This window comes from Danio rerio, chromosome 14 (genome assembly GCF_049306965.1).
Source record: "Danio rerio strain Tuebingen ecotype United States chromosome 14, GRCz12tu, whole genome shotgun sequence".
Lineage (NCBI taxonomy): Eukaryota > Metazoa > Chordata > Actinopteri > Cypriniformes > Danionidae > Danio > Danio rerio.
Window position 1 is genome coordinate 5,501,382 of NC_133189.1, and position 23,633 is coordinate 5,525,014.

Sequence of the window (23,633 nt, forward strand, 5' to 3'; positions counted from 1 at the left end):
GTAAACGGAGCATTAAATTGTCATTCATTCACTCATTTATCCCTGAAGAAAGTCTTATTTTATTTAGTTTGACTAGATACAAACAAACAATTAAAATTATTTTAAAATGGCTGAGGTATATTTTATTTCATTTATTGAATTGCATTTGGTCTCTTGCAAGCACAAGTTATTAATTAATTTATTTATTTATTGTTAATAATTAATTAAGTGATTTATTGTAATTGATATGTTTATTTGTTTTTGCCTCCAAAAAACTGCTGTGCAATGACTTTCATAATCAATCTATATAACTCATTCATTCATTTTCTTTTCAGCTTAGTCGCTTTATTAATCTGAGGTCACCACAGTGAAATGTACCACCAACTTATCCAGCATATGTTTTAAGCAGCTGATGCCCTTCCAGCTGCAACCCATCACTGGGAAACACCCATACACTCCCATTCACACACATGTACACTATGGTCAATTTTAGCATACCCAATTCACCTATAGTGCTAGTCTTTGGACTTGTGGGGGAAATCAGAGCACCCGGAGGAAACCCACACGAACACGGGGAGAACATGCAAACTCCATACAGAAATGCCAACTGACCTAGCCAAGGCTCAAACCAACGACCTTCTTGCTGTGAGGTGACAGCGCTACCCACTGCACCACCCCTTCACCAATGTAATTAATAAATATAACTTATTTAACTTAGTTAAGCCTTTAAATAGCACTAGCACAAGCTGAATACTAGTATGTTGCAAAATGTTATTATTTTTAACACCTTTGGATTACATTTTTGGATTCCCCTCAAACGTTGTTTTGCTTTCTTATCAAAGCTGCATTTGGTACCCTAACTACATTCGTCACACTTTCAAGCCATTTATTTTTTAATTATAAAACTTAAATGATCTTTTAAATCACAAAGTTTTGCACTGCAAAAACATTTCAAATTAGGAAATAAATATATAAATATTTACTTTGCTCAGTCACAATTCTACAGGCCCACTGGGAAACGTCTCTGCCTGAGGGATGTTTTTCCATCCAATCTGTCTCTAGTGTACTGCAGAAATCAACTTAGTTTGAAAGAGTGTAATTACTTTGATCTTTTATCTTCTTTTAAATAAAGGGCAACTTATTATAGACGATTTGCATTTTAAACTAATCGAGATGAAACAGCGGTCTGTTTGGATGTGGTTTTGGCCATCTCTGTATTCAGGCTCGGTTGCCAGATCCCCGCAGGAGCTCAGCGGGACCGTGAGGGTGATAATCGGACCCTCAGAGGAATATGAACAGACTGCTCTACTGAGGAGATCCCCAATACCACATCCCTCGCTACAGGCCTCCACAGTTCAAGAAAACAGATCTAATTTACATGCGGACTGAGCCAGAATGCTTTGTTTTTCTTTATGATTACAGATAATGGAAAGGAAAGAAAGACATTACAGAGAAATGATTGGAATATGTGGAAGTGTTGCATGCCAAACTCAAACACAGATGTGATTGAACTATAAGAACAGATAAAACCATAAACTAACAAAACAAATAAAAGAACAAACGACAAATAATGATAATAGAATAATTTAGAATGAATGGATAAATGGAGGCAGCGCAGTGGCTCAGTGGGTAGGGCTGTCGCCTCACAGGAAGAAGGTCGCTGGTTCGAGCCTCGGCTGGGTCAGTTGGCATTTCTGTGTGAAGTTTGCATGTTTTTGGCTTGGGTTTTCTCCGGGTGCTCCGGTTTCCCCCACAGTCCAAAGACATACATTATAGGTGAACTGGGTAGGCTGAGTTGTCCGTACTGTATGTATGTGTGTAATTGAGAGTGTATGGGTGTTTCCCAATGCTGGGTTATATGGGTTATTAATTATTGGATGAATTGAAGAATTGATGAATGGATGTATGAATGAATAAATGAATGATTGTATGAATGAATGAACGAATGAATGAATGAATGAATGAATGAATGAATGAATGAATGAATGAATGAGTGATTGAATTAATTGATGAAAGAAAGAATGCCTAAATATATTATTGACTATTTAAATGCTAAAGAAAGACAGCAGCAAACTTAAAAGTACAAATAAAATATAAACACTACCGAATATATGAGTTGAAGAATGATTGAATGAATTGATGGATGCTTGAATAGATAAATAAATAAATAAGTAATTGAATTAATTGATGAATGATTGGATGATTTTAATGAATGGATGGATGGATGGATGGATGGATGGATGGATGGATGGATGGATGGATGGATGGATGGATGGATGGATGGATGGATGGATGAATGAATGAATGAATGAATGAACAAAACAAAAAAGTACAAATAACATATAAACACTATTGAATGAATGGACTGATGAATGAATGAATAAATCAATGAATTATTAGATGAATTAAAGAATCGATAAATTGATTAACTCATAAAAGGAATGAATAAATGAATGGTTGAATGAACAAATTAATTAATTATTGGGGGATAAATGGATGGATGAATAAAATATTTAATTAATTAATGAATTGAAGATTTGATGAATGTATTGATAAAAGGATAAATGGATGAATAAATGAATGAATGAAACAAAAGTAAAAATAAAATAAAATAAAAACTTTTGAATGAATTGAAGAATGAATGAATGAATACATAAATTAATATTTGGATGATTGAACTATCAATGAGTGGATAGATCAATAAATGAATAAATGAACTAACTGATAGACACATGAATGGGTGGATGAATAAATGATTTAATGAATTGATGAATGAATGATTGGATGAATTGAATGAATGGATGGATGAATTTACAAAGGAATGAATGAATTATTCAATTAACTGAAGATTTAATAAATTGATTAATAAATGGATAAATTGATGAATGAATGAATGAATGAATGAATGAATGAATGATGGGTGGAAGGATGGATGTATTAATGAATAAACTAATGATTGAATTATTTGATGAACGAGGTTGATTGAATAAATTGAGGAATGAATGATTGGATTAATTAATTATCCATTAATTAATCTATAAAAATAATTATCCATAAATTAATTATTGGGTGGATAAATGAATTGATGAATAAATAAATAAATTATTGGATGAATTGATGAATTAATTAACTGATGGATACATGTATTAATGAATGAATGAATGAATTGATGATTAAATGGATGAATGAATTGACAAATGAATGAATGAATTGTTCAATGAATTGAAGATTTGATGAATGGATTAATGAATGAATGAACAAATGAATGAATGAATGAATGAATGAACGAACGAACGAACGAACGAATGAATGCATGCATGGACGAACCATCAAATGCAGTGATCTATGCATAAATGCACTTAAACCTTAATAATACACTCAAAAACGTTCATGGCAGAAATGCTACTCCTTGTACATTTCCCTTAAAGTATTTCTGTCTGTATCTATTATTCCGGACTGATGGATGGTGCAGATGAAGGTTTCTGGTGGCACAGATGAATGCTGATAAAGTCAAAATAAGCCTAAAAAATGCCTGAAAGTTCCACAGATTCACAAGTGATGATTATGAAGATTGGGTAAAGGCAGAGAATATAAGGACAGAGAGGTGAAGGAGCCAGGGGAACTGCAAAAGACAGTGATTTTGTGGAGATTATCTGAGAGCAGGCTAAATTGCAGGAGAAAGCAATTGGATATAATAAGCTCCGCATGTGGAATGGGTACAGATGAATTCTCTCTCTCTCTCTATCTATCTTTTTTTGGGTGCATCGGCAAATCACCGGTGGCATGTGGAACTGCAGATCTAAGGCGAGTGGAGTAATGAAGTTATGTGTGCTGTGAGATGAATAAACACTTCCAGGTGTGTGTGTGTGTGTGTGTGTGTGTGTGTGTGTGTGTGTGTGTGTGTGTGTGTGTTAGTGTGTGTGTGTGTGTGAGTGATCGCTCTGTCCGTCAGAGATTAATGAATGAACAGGTTAGAAACACTGCTGAGATTTACATCAGTGTGTGAGCATGTTCAGGAGCGCTAAAGGCAGAAAAAAGAAGAATTATATAACTTCAGCCTGATCTCAGAAGAAAACATACCTATGTTTTGTCAGCTTAGTGGCTAGTTCAAACAAATTCAGATGTATGAAAATGCAAGATTTTTAAAAGACATGGCACCAAAGCCAATCGCCATTGGGGGATGAGCAAATTGTGCTAAACTATATGAATGAGATCATAAATAAACCACTACATCAAAAAGATATGAATTTCTGTGATTGTTTATACCTTCAGATCGTTGTTTTGAACTGCATTACGTCATTTCCCTCCATCTTGCAAAAGTATTCTGATATTGATTCAGGGTTTAGAAAAGTTTTGATTCTGCATTTTTGGCAGAAGCTCTTTCAGAAACAATCTTTCTTTTCATGCATGCAAGGTCACGTTAGTCTGTCAGAAAGAAGTTCAGGTTAATGCACAGTTTGCCAGATGATGTCTCTCTGTCGGCGGTAGATGTGTGCTTCACATGTGCGCGCAAGCGACATAGCTGTCCGCCTAAAGAGGCTGTGCAGAAATTCACATTTAAATTTGTTGACAGACAGTTTGAGATGTCTGTCGTAATTTAGTGATTTGTCGGCCTGACATTATTTAATTGGATGAACATTTTTGAGTTTTATGCCTTATCCAGAATATAAAAACACATATAAACACATTTAAATCATTTACTTTAATCAGTACAACTGGAATGTGAAGAGACTTTTAACCAGCACAACAAAACATGTTTCTATAGAGAATCACCTACTGCACCTTTAAGTATATGTATGTGTGTATGTGTGTGTGTGTGTGTGTAGGCAGACATACAGACAGACAGAAAGAAAGAAAGAAAGAAAGAAAGAAAGAAAGAAAGAAAGAAAGAAAGAAAGAAAGAAAGAAAGAAAGAAAGAAAGAAAGAAAGAAAGAAAGAAAGATCAAACTACGACAAAATAAATTTAATTAATGTATGATGATAGATAGAATGGTGGATAGATGGATGGATGGATAGACAGATGATGGATAGATGTTGGAGACGGATAGATAGATAGATAGATAGATAGATAGATAGATAGATAGATAGATAGATAGATAGATAGATAGATAGATAGATAGATAGATAGATAGATAGATAGATGAATTTGTCTTTGAATTTGTTCCTAACTTGGCATGATTCTTGGCTTTTGAGGATATTTTGGTCTACTTCACTTTGTTAGGCAGGTCTTATTTAAGTGATTTCTTGATAGCGAACAGGTGTGGCAGTAATCAGGCCTGGATGTGACGGGAAATTAAACTCAGGTGTGATAAACCAGCATTAAGGAGGAAATAAAGCACTCAGTCTAGTTTACATTATTTTGTACATTGGATTCCACTTCAATGAAAATATATTAAACCAACTCGATTAATGTAACCATTAAGCAGAAAACGGCATGTTTTACTATAGACCTAGTGCGGTGCCATCTTGTCTGTATTACGCTGCCTGAGGGGCAACTTTTTCACACCACTATAAACATATAAACAAATAAATCAAATGACAGAAAATATGCATGTTCAACTACAACAAAACAGATCTTATGCATTTTGTTTACAGTAAATAATGTTTTGTGCTAATGTTTGGAAAGAAAGAAAAACTACTTTCAACAAAATTTCAGTAAGAAGCTCTGCTAGTGTTCAGATTATTAAACAATGGTGGCATGATCCCGCTTCATACAGTTTCAACTTGTTGTTGCAAGCATAATCTGTAACTAATGTAAAATATGCATTGTATAAGCTAAAGTGTGTGTGTGTGTGTGTGTGTGTGTGTGTGTGTGTGTGTGTGTGTGTGTGTGTGTGTGTGTGTGTGTGTGTTCAAACACTTAAAGGTTGCAATGTAAAGACATGTAGAGGAAGTTGCCCTTGGCAGTTTCTCCTCTTGACCTACTAATACAGGAAAAGAGAGAGAGAGAGGGACCACACACACACACACACCACAGAATGATTATCATATGCAATTCTAGATGATCATAACGCATGATTGAGAATGAAAGGGGAGCATCTTCTTGTTTGTACGTGACCTGCATGATCATTTATCTTTCTTTCTCTCTCTGAATTATACATTCTGATCATGATCAATGCACAGTATATGTTATGCTAGCTGCACAGCTACAGTAAACATATATGCGAATAAATGAAACTTGCAGAAACAAGTCTGAGTCATATTTCAAAATAAAAAAACAAAACAAACAAAGATTATTGTAGCAATTTTCAGGTAAGTAGCATTTTAAAAAAAGAGTTTGACAATCAAAATAAATATTTTCAAAGATAAAAAACAACTTTTTAACTTTATTTAATACTCTGTTAAGGGTTCACTCATTTTCCTTTGGCTCATTTTATTCTTATTATATATATATATATATATATATATATATATATATATATATATATATATATATATATATATATATATTTTCTTTTATATACAGTTGAAGTCAGAATTATTAGCCCCTTGTTTATTTTTTCCCCCAATTTCTGTTTAACGTAGAGAAGATTTTTTCAACACATTTCTAAACATAATAGTTTTAATAACTCATTCCTAATAACTGATTTATTTCATCTTTTTAATGGTAAATAATATTTTAGAAAATATTTTTCACTTCAATACAGCTTAAAGTAACATTTAAAAGCTTAACTAGGTTATAGGTTGACTAGGCAGGTTAGAGTATTTCGGCAAGTTATTGTATAATGATGGCTTGTTCTGTTGACTATCGAAAAAATAGCTTAAAGAGGCTAATAATTTTGTCCTTTAAATGTGTTTTTAAAAATTAAAAAACGCTTTTAGTCTAGCCAAAATAAAGAAAATAAGACTTTATTCAGAAGAAAAAATATTATCAGACACATATATACATTTATTTATTCTCCAATCAATAGATTAAAAAAGTACATTATCCTAAATCATAATTCTTATAAATTGTTATGACTGTATATTTTAACTTTTTTGGTTTGCTGTGTGTTTTTACATAACTTTAATGCAGACTTTGGGCTAAAGTCACAGATAAAAACACATTTTAATTATATATTTGAAAAACATAGGGATTAGTTACTTTAATATGATATTTTAACTACATTAAGTATTTTTAACTATTTAGATGAACAGTTTTGCCTTTGTTTTGCATTTTCTTTTTTTCCTTATATCTTATTAAATTGATAGTTTACACTCAAAAATTTAAATTTACCTACCATTTACCTACTCCCATGTTGTCTCAAACTTTTTTAAGTTTTTATTTTTTTATTTTTTATTCTGTTAAACACTGAAAAATATATTTTGAAGGAAGAATCTGCCAGGCTGTAACCACTGACTTCCATAATAGAAAAAAAACAAGTACTATGGAAGTCAATGGTTACAGGTTTGTAGCTTTCTTCAAAATATCTTAGCTTGCGTATAACAGAAAAAAAATAAATCTAACCGGTTTTAAACAAACATAGACTGATTAAATGATGAAAGATTCTTAATTTTTTGATGAACTATGCCTTTAATGCAAATTTGGGGTCTTCATTTGTCAGAATGTAGCAAAATAATAATGTTGTATATCTATTTAAATAATTTATGTTATTATTTTAATGGTGTGTGGTATTTTTTATATCTGTCACAAATACTAAAAATCACATTTGTGTATTCATTCATTAAAATATGACAGGAATTGGCAGTCATCCACAAAAAATAATGACCAAAAAAACCTGCACAAAGCAAAAAATACCCCCCCCCCCCCCCCCCCCACACACACACACAAACATTTATAACATGCCTTGAGGGTCAAGGGTTCATCAAGGGCTGAATTATGAAGAGCAAGCCAGAGAGACTCTTCACTATTTCATGATTAACTGAATTGAGGTGAGGCGGATATAGAAACTGAGGGATCTGGGGGAAGCTACAGCCAAATACATACAATTATACAGAAGGCGGAAGAGAGGGAAGGTGAAGACAGAGGTGAAAGAATGACAGGAAAAATGATGAAGTGAAGACGAAGGTGGGAGGGGAAAAAAAGAGAATGAAACAAAGGAATAAATGGAGAGGCTTAAAAAGCCAAGGGAGGCTGTGGAGAAGGAGAAAGCTGATATTTGAGTGTTGTAGGGGGGCTGAGGAAGCGATTAACCCCTCTGTGCTGAAGGGGAGGGACTCTGCGGGGCGTCCCATCATGTGCTGCCCCTCCTCAACCAGGGGTCGTGACCCCTCCTTCTGAAGATTCAATTCGCTCGTTTTCACTCCACTTTCTCTCTCCACCTCGGTCACCTGAACCTCCATGAGAGCCCTGCACTCCTGAAATTAATGCATGTTCTGTAAAGTAGGTATTGGACATTAGAGCTACAGAGTACAGTAAATATTCTTAGATAGCAGTAAATATATATTTCTAGATAGTGGTTAATTTGGCAAGTGGTTTTGTTGATGTGATGTTATATTTTCACTGTAACATGAGCACAATTAGTAGTGTCGGCATTTGAATTGCAGTAAATTGACTCCATGGACTTCTTGTTATAAAACCGGTTATTAAAATTTATTATAACTAGGGCCAGACAGAATCTGTGGAAACGTTTTGCTCTGCAGATTTAAGCAGAATGATTTTGGGAGTATCGCAACTAAAAAACTAAATATATATAATAAAAAAAATTACCTTTTAACTTTTATTCAGGGCGACGAAGTGGCGCAGTGCTGTCGTCTCACAGCAAGAAGGTCGCTAGTTCAACCCTCGGCTGGGTCAGTTGACATTTCTGTGTGGAGTTTGCATGTTCTCCCTGCATTCACGTGGGTTTCCTCTGAGTGCTCCGTTTACACCACAGTCCTAAGACATGCGGTACAGGTGAATTGGGTAGGGAATTGTCTGTTGTGTATGTGTGTAAATGAGTGTGTATGGATATTTCCCAGAGATAGGTTCCAGCAGGAAGGGCATCCGCTGCGTAAAATATATGCTGGATAAGTTGGCGGTTCATTCCACTGTGGCGACCCCAGATTAATAAAGGGACTAAGCCGAATAGAAAATGAATGAATGAATGAACCTTTATTCAATGTTTACAATGCAATTCCAATTAGATCCACTTATTTCGTAAAGGAAACAAGTCTCTCAAATATTATATCTACTAAAAGACAGAAAATATTACTTTATAGGGCTGGGCGATATTGCAAAAACAATATCACGATCATTTTTCACATCATTCGACATCGATAATTATATTTTTAACAATCTATTAAGGAATTTTAGGATTTTTTTTATTGAAAAATTGCTTAGATGTAGCTAAGCTACTTTTGCCAATTAGCTTTTAGCTTAGCTTGCTACATTTCCCAGTGTGTAGTTAAGCTACATTTTAGGTAGATTAGCTAATAGCTTAGCTCGCTACATTTTTAAGTAGCTTGCCCAACACTGACAAACTGTATTGTAAATAAATCATATGAACATTTTCATATTTGTTAATAATATTAATAAAATGAATTCAAAAACTGAATACATATAAATGTACACACATTTACACAACAAATAAATATACTCAATGATGGGCTAGAAATCATATTATGATTATTAAATTTTTATTTATTGTTTTTTTTATCTCAAAACTGAAAATTTGATGTCTCATTCCACATCCCTAATTCTACCATACACCTTATCCCAACAACTACCTTGCTTACTATTAATATTCAGCAAATTAGTTGTTTATTGAGCTAAATTTTGACTTAATGGTTTGTTTATAGCCAAAATTGTACCTTAAAATAGAATGTGACCATAAAACGGCAACACATTGCTTTAATGGCCCTCCTCAGACATCATGCTGACTATAAGCAACTTCACAAGTACTCTACCAACCCTAACCTAATCCTAATCCTGACCCCGACCCTATGTCTAACAGTCCACTAATCCTTGACTATCGAAAAAATATATAACTTAAAGGGGCTAATAATTTTGTTCTTAAAGTGTTTAAAAATAAAAAATAAAACTGCTTTTATTCTAGCCGAAATAAAACAAATAAGACTTTCTCCAGAAGAAAAAACGGTAACACTTTATGATAACTACACACTATAAATCATTTATTAAGCATTAGCAAATAGTGAATTCATTATCTGTTAAGCATTAACTCTACATTAATAAACGTTAGTAAGCAGTTTATAACTGCAGCTACAAATGCTCTATTCTTCACTTATAAGCGTCTACATAATGTGCTTAATAATTGTATTTTCATACTCTGTTAATGATTTATTTTTCATAACTAAATTAAGTATTACATTATTTACAAACCATTTGTATTTAAGAGTAGTTGATGGTTTTTAGGATAATTCAGAATGAGTTAGTAAATGATTAATAAACTATTGAAATCAACGTTTATATATCTTATTATTCAGGTATATACTAATAGTTAACTAATATGTTAATAAATCCTTTATTAACTCAACTTCATGCAGTTTTGTGACCTAATCTAAAGTGAGGACTATTCATGCTTTATAAATCCCTTATAAATGACAAATAAAGGCTCAGTATCAAATGAACGATAATCTTTGCAATATTATCTAAAAAGTAAAATTACTGTAAAGTTTAAACAATGCTGCATAACAGGAGTGTCAAAATACGACATAAAACTGGATAAAACAACAATATCATAATTAAACAATATAATAAAATGTAATGTTTAAACTCTACAGTGATTTTATTTTAGATAAGCTTGCGAAGATGTATTTTTTATTTGAAGTACAGTTTCATTTGTGTATCTTTAAATTAATAGGAATGAATAATGTCGTTTTTCCTATTTAGAATTTAACTGAGCCTTTATTTGTCATTTATAAGGGATTTATAAAGCATGAATAGTCCTCACTTTAGATTAGGTCACAAAACTGCATAATGTTGAGTTAATGAAGTATTTATTAACACATTGGTTAACTATTAGTATATGCCTGAATAATAAGACATATAAACATTAATTTCAATAGTTTATTAATCATTTACTAACTCATTCTGAATGATTCTAAAAACCCTCAACTACTCTTAAATACAACTGGTTTGTAAATAATGCGATACTTAATTTACTTATAAAAAATAAATCATTAACTAAGTATGAAAGTACAATTATTAAGCACATTTTAAACATGTTTGTACGTCAAGAATACAGCATTTGTAGCTGCAGTTGTAAACTGCTTACTAACGTTTATTAATGTAGAGTTAATAGTTAACAGATAATGAGTTCACTATTTATAATGCTTAATAAATGATTTATAGTGTGTAGTTATTATAAAGTGTTACCGAAAAAACATTATCAGACATGCTGTGAAAATGTCCTTGCTCTGTTAAAAATCATTTGGGAAATATTAAAAAAAAAAAATCAAAGGGGGGCTGATAATTCTGACTTCAGCTGTGTCACTTTAAACTAGTTAAAACGTTCATAAAAGTTGTTGCAAGAAAGATCAAGGTCCCATAATGCATTTCAAAAGCATAAATAAAATCATGAATCACAAAAAAAATGCTAATTTGCGAATATTTACAGTGTAGTCAACAGAATGACTAAAGGGGATCATCAGACTAATGTGTAACTGCCGGTTTTACTGATCTCATCTGGCCCGGGATCAGTCACACACTCATCTTAAGCTTTTCCCAGAGTTCTTTCATGGCTTTCCCTTAGAAAAAAAAGTCTGGAAACAAAGCAAGAATACCAAAGAAAGAACTGCCTTCACCTTTATTTGTACAGCAGTCTTATTTTCCTAAAATAACTACTCTACAGTCCCCCAGAGGAGTCACTGCTGATTTTTCCCACTCATTACTTCTCATTCTCTTCTTCTTCTAAGCAGCTGACACCATTCCCTTCTTTCTCTCGTTCTTACTTTCTCCCGCTCTAACCACATTGACACAACCATTTATTCTGCGACTCACTGCACCTGAAGTCAACTGGAAAAAGTGGCGGGCGAGTGTATGTGACCACTTTCACCTCGGTGAATCTCGGACAACCTCAATACCTCGGGCGCTGTATCCTCAGGCCAATGTGTGCGCTTTGGCTCTTTAATCCAAGCTGGGAAAAGTATTCGCTCGGTCAGCACTTCTGCGAGCTCCTGGCATGGTGTTTGTCTAGGCCTGGACAACGGGGCTGAAAGGCTGGGATAAATATCCAGAGACCCCCGGAGGCTCAAACCATCAGGGCCTGTCACAACGTGTAAAAAGAGCCAGCGGCGCACTGGGCCCGCATCCCGCTCTCAGCTCACGGATCAACAGGCTCCCAATGGGTTCAAGTCCACTTTTTTAAACTCCTGCTGGTGTGAGCGGTGAGCGTAATGGCACAAAGCTGTGACATATGACCCTGGGTCAAGAGCTGACCGCAATACATAAGACCTGCTGACGGGTATAGCGCAAAACTAAGTGTGAACCCAGTAAAACCTTCCATAGATACACTGTAAAATTGTATCTAAAAATATATTATAGTTATTAAGTAAACAAACTATAGCTTTAGTAAACTAACAACAACTAAATACTTCTCAGAGATGGCCTGTGTCATCAAAAATAATTCCCCTCTTTCCCACCTAACCACAGGCCCAACTAAAAAAAAGGACAAATTCTGAGTGTGCTTAACACAGGTGAGTGGGCTTGACAAACCACCTGTAGAAAACAAACTCGCTTATCTTTCATTTATGCATAAATGTGCAGTGCTTGTGTGGGTTAATGTGTCAGTGGGAAGAAAGATTGTGTTTCTACAGGTGGTTAGTCAAACCCACTCACATGTGTGAGGCAGTCTTCATAAATGTGCACTGTGTGTGGGTAAAGTCAATGAGATGAACGAGTGTGTTTCTACAGGTGGTTTGTCAAGCCCACTCACCTGTGTTAAGCACACTCAGAATTTGTCATTTTTTTTAGTTGGGCCTGTGGTTAGGTGGGAAAGGAACATGCCTTACACAGGTGAGTGGGCTTGACAAACCACCTGTAGTAAACACACTTGCTCATCTCACTGACACATTAACCAACACAAACACTGTGCATTTAAGAAGAGTGCCTCACACAGGTGAGTGGGCATGACAAACCACCTGTAGTCAACACACTTGCTCATCTCACTGACACAATAACCAACACAAACACAGCACATTTATAAAGACTGCCTCACACAGGTGAGTGCGCTTGACAAACCACCTGTTGAAACACACTCGTTCATCTCATTGACATTACCCACACAAACACTGCACATTTATGAAGAGTGCCTTACACAGGTGAGTGGGCTTGACAAACCACCTGTAGAAAACACACTTGATCATCTCACTGACACATTAACTGACACAAACACAGCACATTTATAAAGACTGTCTCACACAGGTGAGTGGGCTTGACAAACCACCTGTAGAAAACACACTTGATCATCTCACTGACACATTAACTGACACAAACTCTGCACATTTATAAAGACTGTCTCACACAGGTGAGTAGGCTTGACAAACCACCTGTAGAAAACACATTCGTATATCTCAATGACACATTAACTGACACAAACTCTGCACATTTATGAAGACTGCCTCACACAGGTGAGTGGGCTTGACAAACAACCTGTAGAAACACACTCGTTCATCTCATTGACATTACCCACACAAACACTGCACATTTATGAAGACTTCTTTACACAGGTGAGTGAGCTTGACAAACCACCTGTATAAAATACACTTGATCATCTCACTGACATATTAACCCACACAAACACTGCCCATTTATGAAGAGTGCCTCACACAGGTGAGTGGGCTTGACAAACCACCTGTAGAAAACACACTTGCTCATCTCACTGACACATTAACCAACACAAACACAGCACATTTATAAAGACCGCCTCACACAGGTGAGTGGGCTTGACAAACCACCTGTAGAAAACACTCGTATACCTCAATGACACATTAACTGACACAAACACTGCCCATTTATGAAGACTGCCTTACACAGGTGAGTGGGCTTGACAAACCACCTGAAGAAACACACTCGTTCATCTCATTGACATTACCCACACAAACACTGCACATTTATGAAGACTGCTTTACACAGGTGAGTGAGCTTGACAAACCACCTGTATAAAACACACTTGATCATTTCACTGACACATTAACCCACACAAACACTGAACATTTATGAAGACTGCCTCACACAGGTGAGTGGGCTTGACAAACCACCAGTAGAAAACACACTTGATCATCTCACTGACACATTAACCAACACAAACACTGCACATTTATGAAGAGTACCTCACACAGGGGAGTGGGTTTGACAAACCACCTGTAGAAAACACACTTGTTTATGTCACTAACACATTAACTGACCTAAATACTTGTAGTGTTGTAAATATACACTGGATACATTGGAAGTCAACGATCACAGGTCTTCAGCTTTATTCAAAATATCTTCTTTAGTGTTCAACACAAGAAAGAAACTCATAAAGATTTGGAACCACTTGAGGCTAAATAAATAATGAGTCAATTTTCATATTTGGGTGAACTACCCCTTTAACTTTCCTAATGCATTGTATGGTATTGTAGTTTAAGCAGCAAGCCATGCAGGATGGCATATTCTCAGTGTGTTCTTAGTGTGTCGTGGCCATATTGCTCCTCATAAAGCCAGCCTTGTTCTGCAAATTCAAGTAATCTGTTGAAGCTCAATCACATCTTAAACAAACTGCTGAGCTGAGATCCATCTGCTGCTGATTCTGTCTACCAGACTTGCATCTTCCCAAATAAATTCTCTCTTTCAAACACACGCACACACACACTCGCACACTCAAACACCCACTCACACACATATCCAGCTGTGTTTGAAGGACGAGGATTGTATACATTTAATTGTGATTTAATTTCTTTGTTGTCTGTATTGTGAGTTGTGTCCTTCAAACATCTCATTAAAAAATAGCAAAAAAATGAAACTTTGTTTTCAGAATACAAGCAAGGTCAGTTGAGCGATGCAGGTGTCAACAAACACAGCTTCCAACACCTTGAAAAATAGTCCTAGCTTGAAAAGAACAATTCAATAAATTCTGCCAAAACTGGAAAATGTTTTTTACTGCTCGACTATTAATACACACACACACACACACACACACACACACACACACACACACACACACACACACACACACACACAGCTGTAATCAGAATTGTGAAACCCCCTGAATTATTAATCCCCTTGTTTAGTTTTTTCCCCAATTTTTGTTTAACGGAGAGAAGATTTTTTCAACACAACTCTAAACATAATAGTTTTAATAACTCATCTCTAATAACTGATTTATTTGATCTTCGCCATGATGACAGTAAATAATATTTGACTAGATATTTTTCATGACACTTCTATACAGCTTAAAGCAGGGATGCTCAATCCTGTTCCTGGAGATCTACCTTCCTGTACAGTTTAGCTCCTACCCTGATCAAACCCACCTGAACCAATTAATTAGGACCTGAAATCCACTTGATAATTACAGACAGGTGTGTTTGATAAGGGTTGCAACTGAAATCTGCAGGAAGGTAGATCTCCAGGAACAGGATTGGCCACCCCTGGCTTAAAGTGACATTTAAAAGCTTAACTAGTTTAATTAAGATAACTAGGCAGGATATGGCAAGTTATTGTATAATGATGGTTTGTTCTGTAAACTATTGTGAAAATGTGTTAAACATAAAAGAAAAAAAAAATAATGGGGGGGGGGGGTGGTTATAAATCTGATTGCAACTCAGACCTAAGAGCAACAAATAATAACATGACTTCTAGTTGTTCAAAAGGTAGATTTTTCAAATGAATCATCTGTTGAACTGCATCTCAATCATCACAAATACTGTAGAAGGCCTATTGGTATGGAAGCGTATGAGTAGCATACACTGCCATTTACATATTGCATTATCGTTTTCCGTATTACATTTCAAAATTCATTTTGCTACACACATCCCATGCTGTTATGCTGAAAATGTAATCCTGCGTTTCCTAGACGCGAGTGTAAATGCATTTAGGACAAATAACATTTAAATGATCAATTTGCCACAGTTTTTGCTTGTATTTTATTCACATCAAATTCAGTTTGTGTATAGCATTTTCAATTTAATTTTGCAACTTATAAAGCTTTAAAATGTGGATACAATTTACATATTAAAACAGTGTTTAAAATAAGAAATGCAAATAATGTCATTTAATTTACATTTTCATTCTGCACCAAACATTGCTCATATGTCTTGGAAAATGCTAATTCAACTACAGAAACACATTGCCATTTAACATATTGCATTGCCATTTCATATTACATTTTAAATTGAATTATGCTACTCATATGCTTTCATATATTGGAACCCGAATGGACCCAAGATTCTCACAGAAATCAGTCCAGTTTAGTGAAGGAAAAATCATGATTTGGGATTACATTCAGTATGGGGGCGTGCAAGAGATCTGCAAAGTGGAAATCAACATCCTACCTAGACATTTGTGCTGCCCATTACATTAAAAACCACAGGAGATGGAAAATTCTTCAGCAGGATAGTGCTCCTTTGCATACTTCAGCTCCCACATCAACGCTCCTGAAATCAAAGAAGGTGTACAAGGATTGGCCAGCCCTGTCTCTGGATATAAACATTATTGAGCATGATGAAGGAGGAGGCATTGAAGACGAATCCAAAGACTTTTGATGAGCTTTGGGAGTCCTGCAAGAACAATTTCTTTGCCGTTCCAGATGACTTTATTAATAAGTGATTTGAGTCGTTGCATAGATGTATAGATGCAGACCTCCAAGCTCACGGGAGTCAGACACAATAGTCATTCTTTTTCCACTGCAGCATGACTTTATATTCTACACTGGACATTATTTCTGTTAAGTGACAAGACTTTTGTCTAAGCAAAGTCAGACCTTACTGTCCTGATTAATTCATTAAAAATCAAGGTATGATCATATTTTATTTTGGTACATTAAACATAATCTAGAGGTCTTTGCCTTTCATATAAGCCTCTTCTGATACCAAATGATCAACTAGAAGTCAAGTTATTATTTGTTGTTACTAAAACTTGTATCGGTGACAAGACTTTTGTCAGGTAGTGTAAATATATAAATGAGTTAATGCAGGGTAATTTTGTATAGTAACTTAAATATTAACATTTAAATGATAATAATATTAACAAAAATAATACTAATCTAAATGCTCTTTTTAAGCTATAAATATTACAAAATTTTCAGTTAATTTTAGAAAGTTCATTCACTCATTCATTCATTTATTCACTCATTCATTCATTCATCATTTGTTCGTTTGTTCATTCCTTCATTCCTTCGTTCATTCATTCGTTTGTTCGTTCGTTCGTTCGTTTGTTCGTTATTCATTCATTCATTCATTCATTCATTCATTGATTCATTCATTCATTCATTCATTCATTCATACATTCATTCATTCATTCATTCATTTATAACCCATACTTGCAACTGTAAATTAACTTATGATATCTTAAACAATCATTGTTTTATTCATTTTCTTTTCAGTTTAGTCTCTTTATTAATGCTCATATGTCTCTTAGGTCTTGTTTGTGTAATTCCAGTTTGTTATATTTGACTTCATGTATGTTTGTTTATCTTTTTGTTGCATTCCTTGTAAAGTGTCCTTGAGCTCTGGAAAGGCGCTATATAAATAAACATTATTATTATAATTATTATAATCAGGGGTCACCACAGCGGAATGAACCGTCAACTTATCAGCATATGGTTTACACAGCGGATGCTCTTCCAGTCGCAAACCAACACTGGGAAACACCCATGCACTCCTACATTCACACACAGACAATTTCACCTATACCACATGTCTTTGGACTGTGGGGGAAACTGGAGCACCCGGAGGAAACCCACGCAAACACAGGGAGAACACTCAACACAGAAATGCCAACTGACCCAGCTGGGGTTCAAACCAGTGACCTTTTTGCTGTGAGGCGATTGTGCTACCCACTGCGCCACCTATCTGAAACATTGTATAATGTTATTGTAAAAGATACTTTTAATTCAGTATCTTACCAATCTGCATTTTTAATAAAACAAATAGCCTTAGTGAATATAAAACAAGTTTCACTATGCATGTGGTATTAAAAAAATATACATCTATTTAATCCAGGGGTCACCAACATGGTAGCCCCCCAAGTTCACATAAGTTGCCCGCGAGCCTGTTCTAAAAATAGCTCACAATAGCACCCCATATGAGTAAGCGGCATCTAATATTTTTATAAGTATTCTTTTTAAATCACACTTGCATTGGTGTAAATTTGAAAATTACTTTAGGTTAGACATTAAAAAAAACTTTAAAACAATTTTAGACAAATGAAGTGTTGCATATTGATATTTATCTAACTTGTTAAATCATTGTTGACAACTACTGTGAGAAATCATCAACATGATCAATGTCTTCACATAGATTAACATATAATAACATAATAATAACATATAATTAAAAGTAAAATAAGAAAAATCTGTTATTTAATAACTGGTAGCCCTTCACACTAATCGATACCCAAGAAGTAGCTCTCAGTTTCTAAAAGGTTGGTGACCCCTGATTTAAACAATATCAGGGCTCGAAATTGCGACCATTTTGGTCGCATATGCGCCCGAAAATTAATCTATGCGACCTCATAATATATCTGGGAGCATTAGTGCGACTGCAGATACTAGTTGTAGTGCGACATGTTTTGATTTTTTGTAAAAACGTGCTGAATCGCTCTTCCCTGCCGCTATATTGGTTAATATTAGCTGTCATTCCAACAAGGTATTCCGCTGTCAGATGACAGGGAAGGAACTTTTATGATTACGGGAAATGCAAACGGCGAAGAGTAAAAACTTAAAGCACACAGGTTTGCAAACCCCACCTAAAGTTGAGGCACAGATGAAAGCGATCATGACACGTCACGTGGTGAATAATGATCCGCCAGCTGAGATCAATCGAGTACTCGCTTCTTAGAGAAGGTGCCCGAATCTCCATGCGTTGCATTCACTGCGTGTTCAGCGCAAATGTCCGCTAAAAGTCAAATCTAATACTGTACATATGATCGCCAAAGAAGCTCGCCTTTACTAAGTTTAACTGAAACTGCGGCTCAAAACAAAGACCGGTATTGCGCCGGTGGTTAGCGCAAGAATCCTGCTCTGCCTGCTCATAAATTGGGTCGGCTGACTCGCCTGCTTTTCCACTAACACAAAAAAATGAAGATCATCTCAGACTGAACCTTTAAATTGACACAAACTGAAACCAAAACCTTTAAAGAGTGATAGAAGTGAGACTTTACTTACTTTCTTTTGTCTTTTCTTTTTTGAGGTGTATATTATTTTTATATTTATTTACTGATGACTGCTTTGCAGCTTTCATCATTGAATTGAATGATTTATTATAATCTTTTGTTTGTTTTGTAGCAGAAATATTATTTATTAAATTGACATGCATATAAAAACAGCAGTACAAAATAAATATTTCTTACTGCAATGCTTCATTTTTGTTTGATGCAAACTATACAATTATTTTTCATAAAGTAACAGACTTTTTATAGCAGATAACCTACATTCATGCACATTCAAGGCAGTATCATAATGAGAAATGTAATTCATTGTTACTATTATTGTCATTTTTTATCATCATTAATATTCTATGGCCTAATTATTAGACATTCGTTTTGGAATTATTGCACACAAATATTAATGTCTTCGCAGCATTAGTTAGATAGTTGTTTCTGGTTTTTGTCAGTCCTATTAATGTTGTTTTAAAATACAATAAATCCCTTAAAAAACTATTTGCAGTGGTGCTTATTCATTTTTGGTGGGTGCTCCTAAATTTTTTCTTGTGCTCCTAAAAATTTTTTGGTGCTTCTAAATATTTGAAGTTGGGAGCACCGATGCTACCAAGTAAAAAAGTTAATTTCGAGCCCTGAATATGAACTATAATTGCATGTGAGCCAGTTTTAAATCAATCAATTAAATTATGAAAATTAAAATGACAACCAGATAAACAATATCATCGTAAAAAAACAACAAAAAAAATACTATATAAAATATCCACTCAAATTATTTTTAGAATGGAATTTTAATCAGGTTTTCATTTTCATAATTGAATTTATTGATTTAAATCATTTACGTACACTGTTTGTTCAGTAAACTTATTTTAAACGAGCTGAAACTTCACAATTTCTGACTTTTTTGTGTGGAACAACTTGATTTTTTTAAAGTTCAATCCACTTCAATTTGTATAAAACAAATAAGGTAACTGAATTTCTTCATGCTGTGCCGACTCAAAACCGATTGTGTGGAACCCAGGAATTTTTAGTGGAGTAACTCGATGATTTAATGAAAGCTGAAGCTGCTGAGATTTATAATGAGCGTTAAAGTCTCCCTCCTCCATCTGTCGCTCGGTGTGCAGTTGGATTTGACTTGAGTGCTGAAATTCCAGTGTGGTTTTTGATCTGCTGATAATCCTGCAGATCATGCGTCGGTGTCCACTGGCACCTTTGATCATCCCGAGACACCTAGCGCTCTTTCCCAGGATGCACTGCTCCTGCGGGGAGATAATGGGGGGTTGTAGGGGCTTTCCAAGCGCTCAAGTCATTCAGTTCAGACGTCAAAGCAATCAAGCGTTTCTCTCAGGTGACTGAGCTTCCTCGGATCGACTCTCAGCTCTTTGCTTGTTTTGAGTCAGATTCCATTTGATTCAATAGTAAATGACATCAGCAGAGCGAGTTCAGCGGGTTCGCCACAGGTGTCGCTTTACTGAGCTAAAATGCCTTTCTGGGGGTTATAGAAGAACTTGCAGGAAGAGAATTAGTCTGCATTTACACTCAAGATCTTGATAGTCCACCTCATTGCACTGTATGCAAAAGTTTTATAAGCTACAGGCTGCCTGTTAGGTTCCATATTAATTATAAAATATTGCTTCCTACCTATAAAGCTTTAAACAGTCAAGCTCCTGTATATCCAACCAATCTTCTTTTTCAATACAATCCAACCCATTCTTTAAGATCTCAAAATTCAGGGCTTCTGGTAATACTCAGAATAGCAACGTCCACTAAAGGAGGTCGAGTCTTCTCATATATGGCTCTTAAACTTCTAAACTTTAATTCATGTACTGTGGATGCGCACAGACATAAAGAGCTTTTATCATATCAGTCTGCTGTTTATTTACTTTTTATCTCTGAAACATTGTAACAAAACGTCAAAGAAAATCTGATTTCTTTAAATGGATTAACAGTGGAGTTGTTTTTTGAAGAGCGGCAATATGGAGCCTGTAAAAACTGGCATTAATCTTTAATAAAGCTGTCAAAACAGGCAGCATCCAAAACATCGTCCAACATATCAGCTGAATTGGTCACATCTTCAAATGACTAAAATGTGGCACCACTTTCAAACACCTCCGCTTTTATTTGAAGAGATAAACAGTCCACTAAAGGAGGTCGAGCTTTCTCATATATGGCTCCTAAACTGCTAAACTTCTATTAAGGTACTGCACATGCACACAGACATAAGGCGTCAAATCTGCCAGAGGTTTATTTACTTTCTATCTCTTTGAAACGTAGCTGAATTGGTCACATGACTTCCTCAAAAAAAGCGTCAGAGTTGATGTCATTTGTTTTCATTTTTAATGACGTGCATCATATTTACAGGTGAAACACTATAGACACAAGGGTATGTATCCAATTCATATCGGATACATTTCCACATAAATTTCTTAACTATATAGTTTTAAATAGTTTAGCTGCTGTTCATCCAACCATCCTTCTGTCTCGTTACAATCCAACTCGCTCTTTAAGATTTCAAAGCTCAGGCCTTCTGGTAGTACTCAGAATAGCAATATGCACTAAAGGAGGTTGAGTCTTCTCAGATATGGCTCCTAAACTTCTTAGCTTCAATTCATGTAGTGTGCATGCGCACATACGTAAATAGCTTTTTTTCTGCATCATATCTTCCTGTAGTTTGTTTATTGTCTGTATGAAACATCTCAACAAAATGACGAAGAAAATGACAGATTTGTTTAATTAGACTGACAGTGAAGTGGATTTTTTTTAGTTGTCCATTGAAGAGGGGCAACATGGAGCATGTAAAAACTGACGTTAATCTTTAACAAAGCTGTCAAAACAAGCAGCATCCAAATCAATCTTTACAATGTCGTCCACCAAATCAGCTGAATTGGTCACATCTTCAAATGACTAAAATGTGGCACCACTTTCAAACACCACCGCTTTTATTTGCAGAATTGGAAAGTCCACTAAAGGAGGTTGAGCCTTCTCATATATGTCTCCTAAACTGCTAAACTTTTATTAACGTACTGCACATGCACACAGCCATAAGGCGTCATATCTGCATGAGATTTATTTATTTTAGAGTTGATGTCATTTGTTAAATTTTTAATGACGTGCAACATATTTACGGGTGGAACACTGTAGACACAAGGGCATGTATCTGATTCATATCGGATACATTTCCACATAAATGTCTTACCTATAAAGTTTTAAATAGTTTCGCTCCTGTTTATTCAACGAACCTTCTGTCTCGCTACAATCCAACTCGCTCTTTAAGATCTCAAAACTCAGGGCTTCTGGTAGTACTCAGAATAGCAACGTCCACTAATGTACATAATAATAAGGTAAGGATACGCAATGACACAAAAGCCCCAATCAGGTAGCGAATCTCAGCAGCCCCGCCTCCGTTTTCAGATGTCTCCGTTTCCCCCTATCCACATTAAGACCGAGCAGCAGTATTTCAGAATCAATACAGCCTCTCCAGCGTTTCCAAAACTCTCCGTTTTCGGTGATCGAAAACTCTGGCGTAGTGCGGACAGATGGCATAACCGTAGCAATACGTTTGCCTTTTCAAACTAAAACGCATTACGGGGCCTAAAACTTGGATAGACAACAAGACTTTTTGTCAGTATACTAGAGCAAACTACAGCTGAAATGTTTTTCAACTTAATCGAATCACGCGTTAAGAAAAAAACGAAATCGAGTTACTTGAAGAAAGCAGTGTAAATGGGATATCAATATCAACACAGAACTTTCAGATTCCCCAACCACACCAGTACGGCCAGTAAGAGCATGCATAAAGAATAGTTTGGCCAACACCTTGAGCAGCAGAAGCAGCGCTCTAATGACCCGCTGATGAAAGCCCCTGCAAGACGATTCTCTCGGCTTTTTTTGTCCCCAGAAGCAGAAACGTCGCCTTGCGTTTGCTGACTCATCAGTCTGATTTCATGGGCAGCTGGACTCTGATCCCCCAACAGGCCCATCTGCTGGATAAGAGTGTGTGTTTCTCTGTCTGTCTAGTCTGCTGGGAAAAAACAGGAGTCCAGCTCTGGGACTGAGGGTCCTGTGTGTGTGTTTGGCTCTGATGTTCTCAATGGACTGAAGAACTGAGCCAACTCACTCAACAGCTGCTGCCCTCGAAACTACACACACACAAACACTCTCACGGGTCTTCTCACACAAACACTCATGAGTTTGTAGTAAAACTCTTACATGTCTGATTGTGTATATCTTTCACTGTATATCTAAAAGGCAAAGGAAAACAAAACATGTTTTCAAAGAGTTTTACAAAACATAAAAGTTTCAAAAGGTTCACTGTGTCTTTGTAAAACACTGTTCTACTAGCATGGTAAAGCCACAACTAAATGAAGAATAAAAAAACAAAAAAAAGAGAAGTGTAAAATAAGGAGGTGAGGGGGGTGC

General features: G+C 35.5%; 1 long non-coding RNA gene across 11 annotated transcripts in view; it reads right to left on the reverse strand.

Annotated features, from left to right (window-relative positions):
- The window catches only part of LOC137487507 (uncharacterized), a 255,307-nt gene that overhangs the window by 114,635 nt on the left and 117,039 nt on the right, over positions 1 to 23,633 (reverse strand). For 2 of the 11 annotated variants that reach the window (XR_012390169.1, XR_012390173.1), the window contains exon 5: positions 16,391 to 16,492. The exons of 8 other annotated variants lie outside the window; for them this stretch is intronic. This is a non-coding gene — a long non-coding RNA (uncharacterized lncRNA). Of the gene's footprint in view, positions 1 to 7,485; positions 8,279 to 16,390; positions 16,493 to 23,633 lie in introns of those variants that run through there. One more of the 11 variants, XR_012390168.1, reaches the window with a different exon arrangement.